This window comes from Manis pentadactyla, chromosome 15, assembly GCF_030020395.1.
Source record: "Manis pentadactyla isolate mManPen7 chromosome 15, mManPen7.hap1, whole genome shotgun sequence".
Classification (NCBI taxonomy): domain Eukaryota; kingdom Metazoa; phylum Chordata; class Mammalia; order Pholidota; family Manidae; genus Manis; species Manis pentadactyla.
In genome coordinates this window covers 57,375,602-57,384,703 of record NC_080033.1, presented here as the reverse complement: position 1 = coordinate 57,384,703, position 9,102 = coordinate 57,375,602, and the positions used below count along the sequence as shown (strand labels likewise).

Genomic DNA, 9,102 nt, shown 5'->3' with positions numbered 1-9,102 from the left:
ATACGAAAGCCTTCCTGGCTTTTAGAGTTTATAAGCCCCCTAACAAGGGAATTCCGTGTGGAAATATCAAAATTGAAGTAACAAAGACAATTCTTAAGAGGATCAAAAATAGAAACCACTTTTAGAATATAAAAACATTTTAGTTACTTAAGAATCCACATTTCTTTGAAAAGCAGCCTTATTAAGCAACATTTGCTCAATAGGCGATTTTCCCCTGTTTAATTTTCATAAATAGATCACTTTGAAATGTATTTCCCCTAACAAAGACTGAGCATCAACAACAAATGATACAACATCTTCAAATTTTAATTCATGTCAAGAATTTTGCTTCTAAGCAACATACTGAAACATGTTACTAATATGATTTAATTTAAGTGACTAGGCATTTGTTTTCTATTTTTAAAAAGGGGGTTCTGAAATTCTGGCCCCGTCAACATCGTTTAAACATTCTTGTTCCATGCCTCAATATAATAAATTAAATCAGCATTTTAATTGTGTCCATACTTTGTGGTTCCTGGAAGTACAGAAAGATTCTCTGGGAGTGCACAACTTCCCCCCTAAAAAAACCACATTGAGTGATTAATTACTAGTCTGGAAAATATAAATATGTCTCACAATAAAGACAGTATGGACTGCTGGAAGCTCTAGCATTATACATCTCTGTAGGGTGCCTTAACTTAGCTGACATTCTAATTCAAACAAGATTCTGACTCCAGCATTCACGGACAACTCCACTGTGATACACTGTTCTTCTACTGAACAGCATATTTATTTTAGTTAGCATCATTCTGTACATGAAGAAAAATCAGAAGGAAATCAGACTTTTTTATGTATAAATATATAGAAATAATAAGGTGTCTCCTCCTTAAAAAAGAACTGAGTACAGTGGAGAATAACCTTGAGTTTTTAAATAAACACCACCTTCACATATAGTATTTTAGGTTACACCCAGACACCACTCATGCTACATTCTGAGTTGAAGGTTTGGCCGAGAGAACACAACTCTATAAATGAACACATGAACCAGCAGGTCTACTTGGCTATGCCTGAACCTCACTGCTACTTCTGAACTAACAAGCTTTCATGATCACTAGAAGGGAGAGAAGCTTAGGGAAAGGATTTACTGGTCACTTCCCCTTACCTTCAAATAATAAAAACAAGAATTGATGGAACTTCTAGAACTGTTTCTACAAGACCAAAATAAGATAAGAGGAATTACACCAATCATTTAAACCAGAAATTTCAAGCCAAGTCAACTAACTTGAAGATAAAGATGAATACAAGCAATCAAGACTAGAAGCTGGCTTTTCTAAGTTGGAGAACTGTAGTGTGTAGCTTTTTTAGTTAATGCTTTCTTTGCATTTGTGGTCATGGCATTCATTGCCAGAACTAGACACCACATCTCCTTCACCCTTTCAGTATATTTTGTTTTTTTAAAAAAGGGTTTGGGGGCAAGTTTACCCTATATCTCATTCTGGCCCATCTAGAAATCCAAACATGCTCTTAATCATCCTATTGAAAACAAGACGAAAGTTTCCTCCCCAAAGAAATACACATTCAGCCAAGAAAAAAAGCCATCTGTATTCAGACTTCTACTCTATTGCTACTTGTATTTCTACCTAGCTTGTCACAGATAGATTTTGAACATGATCATCATCTATAACTGTAAGGATTAAGTCACTCAGCAAACATGAGTCTGAAATTCTGCAGTAGGCTGCAAAAATGGCCACAATATTTTAGCACCTCCCATCAAAAGTTAAAGTATATTTTCCCATTCCTTGAATCTGAGTTGGTTAAGTAAGTTATCAGGTAAATTAAGCAACAGAATGTACAAAAATGGCAATGTGTCGATCATGAGCCTATACCTCAAAAGGCCTTGCAACCTCCATTCCCAAACTGTTAGAGATCTCTGCCCACCATGGGAAACAAAACCAGGCTAGCCTATTGGAGGTTGAGAGCCCATCTGAGAAACAGCACCCATCATCCCAGCTGTCCCAGATGCAGTCATCATAAATAAGTCAGCCCAAACTATTATACAAGAGATGTATAAGGAAGCCAAGATTAGCCAAGTTTAGCCCACACCAGAAGAACTGCCCAGCTGAACTCAACCAACATTGACAAACGGCAGTATTAAGAGCAATTTAAGTAGGTATTCTTTGAAGCCACTAAACTTTGGAGTGGTTTGTTATGCAACCTTTTAAGTAAATCTTTCCTGGCTTATGCTCCAGTTCAAGTTTCCCACTATGCTAATAGCCTTTACAAGGTACTAGTGTACATACTCTGCTGACCTAGTGCCTTGATTCCACTTTTTTTTCCTGTAACAAATTTAGCACTTAACAAAGTAATACCCAATATAACTTTCTAAGGAATATCTAAGTATTTTTCATACAAATGCCCTGAAGGCAGAGACCATGTTTCTTTATTATCCAACACATTAAACACATAGTAGGTATTAAACACTTGTTTTTAAACAGCTTAAGTTTACAAGAGCTTTAAACTTGAGCTATGTTTTTATTATTTGTAACATGTAAATATTAGCCTGTTTGACCACAAAAGAAACTGAATAATTTTTAAACTTCACATTCCTTTACAAATATAAAATATATCATTTTAAAGGTATGAAAGCCAAAGCAACTAGATAAAATTTAGATCTTCTATAACAAAAGATACAGAAATGCAGTTAAAAGACAGCAACTAGAGAATACAGTTGTGATGTATTTAGCAAAGAGCTAAAATCCATAATATACAAAGAGCTCCTAAACAGCAACAGAAAAAGACAAACAACCCAAAATAAAACTGAGAAAAAGATGTAAACTGACAGTGTTTAAAAGTACACAAGAAAAAAAAAACCTGTGAAAAGATGCTTAATCTCACAGATAATCAGGGAAAAAGTGTAAATTAAAATAAAGAGATGTTTTTCCATCAGATCATTAAAAATTAAGAGAGTAAATAAGATCCAGTATTTGTGAGTATATGTGGAAATAGGCCTTCCTGCATACTGGTGTAAGGAATATAAAGTAGGCATAGCTTTTAGGAGGAGTGTTGGGCAGTATCTATCAAAATGTTAATGTGAAAAGCCTTTCAACCTAAAAACCTTATTTTTACATTACAAAACTGGGAAGTTAAATATTCATGAATACTCTCAGGGTAAATATTGATTCATCCATATATGGGAATCTAAGAAAAAATTTTAAAGAATGCGATGTAATTTGTATGCACTGACATGAAAAGATCAAGAAATGTTAAATAGGTTGCCAAATGTAATACTATTTTTTTCAAATACATATATAAAGGCTAGAATGATACACACTAAGATAATAGCCATGATCAGTTAACAGGGGAAAGTGTGGCTGGGAGAATGAAGGAAGATAATTTATTTTTACACACTTGTGTATCATTTCAATTTCCCACAAGCATGGATGAATGTAATGTGTATAATTTGTTTATCATCCACATACCTGGACAGCAGAAGAGGGCCGAGCATAGATGGGTTTAACAAAGGAGCCAAAAAAGAAAGAGTTGTGCCTTCATGGAGGGAGTCTCTACCTTTACCCTGGTTCAAAGCAATGGCGTGGTCGGCACTGCACACAGGTGTGAGCAAGGACTAGCACTGGGTGTCCTTGTGACGTGACTTCCTCAGTAGCAGAGAAGAGGATACACCAAGCAGTTAGCTGTGCTGAGAACCCCATGTTCGGCCTCTTGGGACCACAGCAAGGCATCCTCCTGGAATCTGGAATTAAAAGAAACAAGCTGAGCCTCTGAAAGTTAAATGTGAACATCAATACAAACCGGTTCACAGGATAGAGATGAGAGGCGGCCTAAAACAACAAAGGTAACAGTTGTCAATCACCAAGCCATCTCTTGTGCCAAGCACCAAGGACTTTCACCCACTATCTCTCAACCTTCACAATAACCCTTGGTTGTTTTTGTTTTACTAAGGGAAAAATTAGTTGGACAGGTTAAGGAAATTAGGAAGGGTCACATTGCTTATATGTGGAAGTGCCAGGGATTTGAACCCAGCCCTCTTTAAGTCAGCAATCATGGTTTTTTAGTTTTAATTGAGGTACCTACAATAAAATGCACAAAAGTTAGTATACAGATCAATGAATTTTGACATGTGTATACACTCATGTAACCATCATCCAGATCGAGAGAGCAAATATTCTCTCACTTCTTTTCCCTCTTCACCTATTCCTCCCATCCCCTCACTTCCCTCCCCTGTGGAAACCACCAGTCTGTTTTCTGTGTTTATGAGTCTATTTCCATCTTCTTTGTTCATTTGTTTATTTAGATTCCACATATAAGTGATATCATATGGTATGTCTTTGACTTAGTTCACTTAGCATAATACCATCTAGTTCCACTGATGTTGTAGCAAATGGCAAGAATTCATTCTTTCTTATGGTTGAGTAATACTCCTTGGCATACACGTAGCACATCTTCTTTATCCATTCATCTATCGATGCATACTTAGGTTGCTTCCATATCTTGGTTATTGTAAATAATGCTGCAATAAACAGAGGGATTCATGTATCTTGTTGAATTAGTTTTTGATTTTTGTTTACTTCAGGTGAATTCCCAGATTAGCACTCATGTTCTTAACTAACATTATATGTTCTCTCCTGTAACAGAGGCAGAAAGTCTTCTAAGTTGGCCACACTTGACTACATCCTCACTGTATCAATATAGCTAAGGATAAAATGGGTCAATTAAATCAATCACTGCTTCATCACAGAAGCATAGAAGAAAAGGTTTCAGACAAGGACATCTTAACAGTGCCCATTCAAATGCTTCCTGGGCAATAGGGATGCTATGCTTGGTCTAAGGATCCATTTGATTCAAGTAATAGGCTAAGTAGCCCATACTACCTGTAGACAAAATCAAATTTCTCATCTTACCAGGATAAAGGCCAGGGCATGGGCTGTGAATTCACTAAGGCAATGTCACCTCAGGACACCTTCTAAAAAACAAACAGCTACTCCATGGGCCCTACATGAACATTTTTTCCTATTTGTAAATTCAACAGGCCATCAGGTATATCTCCACCATCTTCTGATGTTTTAGGCCAGTTTTAAATTCACAATCTAAGTGATTGACACAAGGCATTGTTGAAGAATATACCCCAAAACTGTCACAAACCTAGGCCAACTGGATTCTTCCTGCAGACCCAGGGTTAATACATAAAGAATTGGGCCAAGTGGAATGGGAGAAAGAAGTTGCAGGAAAGAGTGCTATATCCTTAATTTTGGGAAAGGGATTTATGGAACAATTCTGGTAGGACACACTGATAGAAAATTTATGTCCACTTCTGTGTGTTTTATATACTGGGAGTCTACATGAGATTTTTTGCAGAATGGATTTCATTGCTTTACACAAAAAGCTGATGAGACAGACGGGATGGCTGTGCTCTGTTCAGTCACGTAATGACTATTGCTTCTTTGGAAGTTAATTTGCAAGTATTCATGGCTATGACTGAGTTAGACATGGAGTTGGGAATTGATTCCGAGAAGTTCTCCATAGTGGCTCTATCCAGTATTTTCTTAAGAGTCTGACTTACAACCATAAAAGAGTCTCCTCATAATTAAAACCCTCACCCCAAACTTTAAGATGTAGGTTTTTTTAAGCATTATGATGGGCATGAAGGGAATGCAGAGGTTTCTGGGAATGCTAATTGCTTTGGAATGGAAGCCCCTATCAGGAGGCAGTGGTAGTTATCAATATAGGCTCCAGACCTGAGTTACTGAGTTCAATCCCCAGAGCTCCTTAGTGGCTGTGTAGTCATGGGGAGGTTATATAGCCTCCCCAAGCTCCAGGATTTTTATATGTAAAATGTAAACCATATAGCAGTATTATGAGGGTTAAATGCCTGTGAAGTGCTTTGTACTGAGGCCAATGCAGAAAAAGGCTCCTCAAATGTTCATTTATGTATTATCACAGTGGGAACAAAGGTTTGAAGATAAAATGGGAAGTGGTTTGGAGAACAGACAGCAGTGCAATACAGGGAAGACATGACACAAACAGAAGATAGGGAATGTGAAGAGGAGAGATGGGGGACTAGTAGGATTCATGGTCTCCTATAGCTTGGGCTTCACTCTACAGGGTCATTTATTAATTCACTTCTTCAGAAAAATATATGCTAAGCGCTTGGTCCATGCCAAGCAACAGTTTGGTGGAGGAAATAGGAAGGTAGATAAGGCAGGATTCCTGCCCACAACCAAGTCCATTTATTAAGAAACACAGAAAAATAATTGCAATCCTAAGAGATGGGGGTTACAGTAAAAGTATGCACAAAGTGCTACAGGAACATAGAGGATGGAGTGACTAAGTTTGGCATAGAAGGGAGAGATCTTTCTCAAACTATGATCAGGGAAGAAATGCTGAAAAATGAAGAGTGATCTTTAGTAAATGTTAAAGGACGAGAAGTATCTCTGCCCACTGAGGAAGTTTAGAATAGCTAGGATTCTAGCCTATTTTACCTCGATGCATCAGGGTGAACCTAAAGAAATGGACTCTTAAATCTGCTTCCTCAGAGTCCACAGGCCTCTTAACGACATAGAGAAAACTGTCCAGTGGAGCCCTCCACCCTCACCCCGAAAGACGTTTACTCCCATGAAGCTCGTCACTGTTTTGACACTTAGAAGAAACTCTGGAGAAGATGAGAGCAAAACTTCTCTCTTATTATGTTTTTAAGAATTCAGTCATTGCCAGTTGAGGATGGAATAAAGTGTGTGCCCACAAGTGGAAACAAACAGGATGAGGATTACAAGAATTTTATACAGTTTAATACTGAAGGGGGGGGAAACTGAGTAACACTAAAATATGTCCATGTTCTGATCCCCGGAATGTTTGAATGTTACTTCACATGGTAAGGGGGACTTTGCAGAGATCTCGAGAAGGAAACGGGGTGATGGAAGCAAAGGCTGGAGTGACATGCCTTGAAGACGGAGGAAGGGACCGTGAGCCCAGGAATCCAGTCTCTCGACAAGCTGAAAAACACACACATTCTCCCCCTCGAGCCTCCAGAAGAAACACAGCCTTGCCAACACTTCAGTCCAGTAAGATTCACTGCAGACTTCTGACTGCCAGAACACTAAGAAAACTAATTTATGCGTTTTTAAACCAATAGGTTTGTAGTGATTTGTTACAGCACCAATAGGAAGCTAGTATGAGGGAAGGGATTTCCTCTGAAGACCTCAAAGCCCAAGCAAGTATTTTATCAACCCTCTCAACATCCTAGAGAGGAGAAAGAAAATGGGAACAGACAAATTAGAGCACGTCATCCAAAACTAAAGAAATTAATAGCAAAACAGAGAACATACCCAGTTTAATACCCACAGGGAGACGTGATCCTCCCAACTCTGACATTGCAGCTCTCTGGAAGACTTCAAAGCTTCAACTGGGTGAGAGGTTCAGATCCTGCCCTTGGGGCAAAGCCCAGGCTTTTGATTTTGATGATTTTTCGGCATTACTGTAAAGAAGATGGTGGTCCACGCTTGGTTATCCTCATAGCCAGCAGAATGACGTTCATGCCACAAGAACTGGTACTAACTGACTCCACAGCCAGGGTGCCCAGCCCGACCCCAAATAAAAAGAAAGTGTTACTGATACTAGCCACAGAGATGAAGAGATGAAATGCTCTTACCCTCCTAGTGTAATCAGTTTGGGCTAACGTTTATGGGAGAAAAGGGAGAAAGAAAAGCCAGGGAAGAAAACACATTTGTATCATTCACATCCCCAAGCAGACAAACAGACTAAGAGCTCTAGGGAATGGCAAATTTAGTTCTTAGCACCATTTCCAACTTGAAGATCCCTTGGAAATACATTTAAATGCTGTTATCAATAACATCGCCTTCTAAAATAAACATCTTTTCATTTATGAATTTTTCCCCATCTTTACCATGTGAAACCTGCAAATTAAACATACACCAGGACACGAATACAGCGAGGCAGACAATCTCCAGCTAAGAAAAATTTTTTAATAGGGGATAGAAAAAAAAAATCAACCTTTGATGAAATAATTGCTTCTGCTGTTATTTTTTGCTATTGCTTCAGAAATGTTCTCTCACTCTCTCTTCCTTCCTTGTCCCCATAGTGAGGGGCCCTGCTGCTGTGCAGATGAAAGGCCCAGTCTCTTTAAAATTTCATGCAGAGCTCTTCACATCGAAGCTTTAAAGGCCCATGGCAAATTCAACATATTGTTACACTTGATGGAAGGAGAGAAAAAATTACATGCAAAATATACTGTATATTCATTGTCTGGAAATACTATAAAGTCATAGCTTCCCATATTTTACTAACCAGTATGGACATATATATTCTGATTTCAGTATTTAGAAACAGAAAAGATGCACGTGGAGTACTGTAATAAAACTAGAATGAAACTCAAACCACCTACAGTTAGATTAGGGACCTACGATGCATGAATAGTTTTATTCATGATTTTTCTAAATTGTTTGAGATATGTGAAACATTGAAAAGACACCAAAAGATACAAAGGGCCAAAAAAATTTTTTTTCCTGAAATTTGCATACATTATGGGGTTCTTTGCTCTAGCTATCCTGTATACATAAAATACAGGGAGGGACAGCCAATTTTTTATTTTTATGTATAAAATTATCTCAGAAAAAGAAACATTAAGAGCTAGAACTGGAGGTATTAGAATAGAGAGCATGGTAATCTCAAAAGTGAGTTTATCAAATCATCATTTCACTGTAATACATGAACTTTATTTTAAAATTTATTTTAAATTCACAATTTAATCATTAATTATACATCTAAATTTTAGTCTTGCATTTTATTGTGGCCATTTTTATATGGCCCCATTTAGCCAGACTCAGACCTTTCTATTCAGTCATCCTCTTCTTTCAAACATCTACTGAATATCTACTACATGCCAGGCACCGTGCTGGGTGTTAAGAATGATAAAACAAGACAGCTGTGGTCCCTGCCTCCAGGGAGATTATAATCCAGTAGAAGGAGATAAACACAGTAAAAGGTAGTGTAATAAAGGCTGAAAGTCCTACGGCATAAGTAGAGGATATCGTGGTAACACAGAGTAGTTGACTGACTCTTACTCGAGGAGGAGAAAAGCTGTGCCCAGGA

The 9,102-nt window shown here is 37.9% G+C and overlaps 1 long non-coding RNA gene across 1 annotated transcript in view; it reads right to left on the bottom strand.

Moving 5' to 3' along the window:
* Nucleotides 1–218: 218 nt before the first annotated feature.
* The window catches only part of LOC118918771 (uncharacterized), an 85,302-nt gene continuing 76,418 nt past the window's right edge, over nucleotides 219–9,102 (bottom strand). Inside the window, exon 3 of the long non-coding RNA XR_005027251.2 lies at nucleotides 219–3,730. This is a non-coding gene — a long non-coding RNA (uncharacterized LOC118918771). The remainder of the gene's footprint in view (nucleotides 3,731–9,102) is intronic.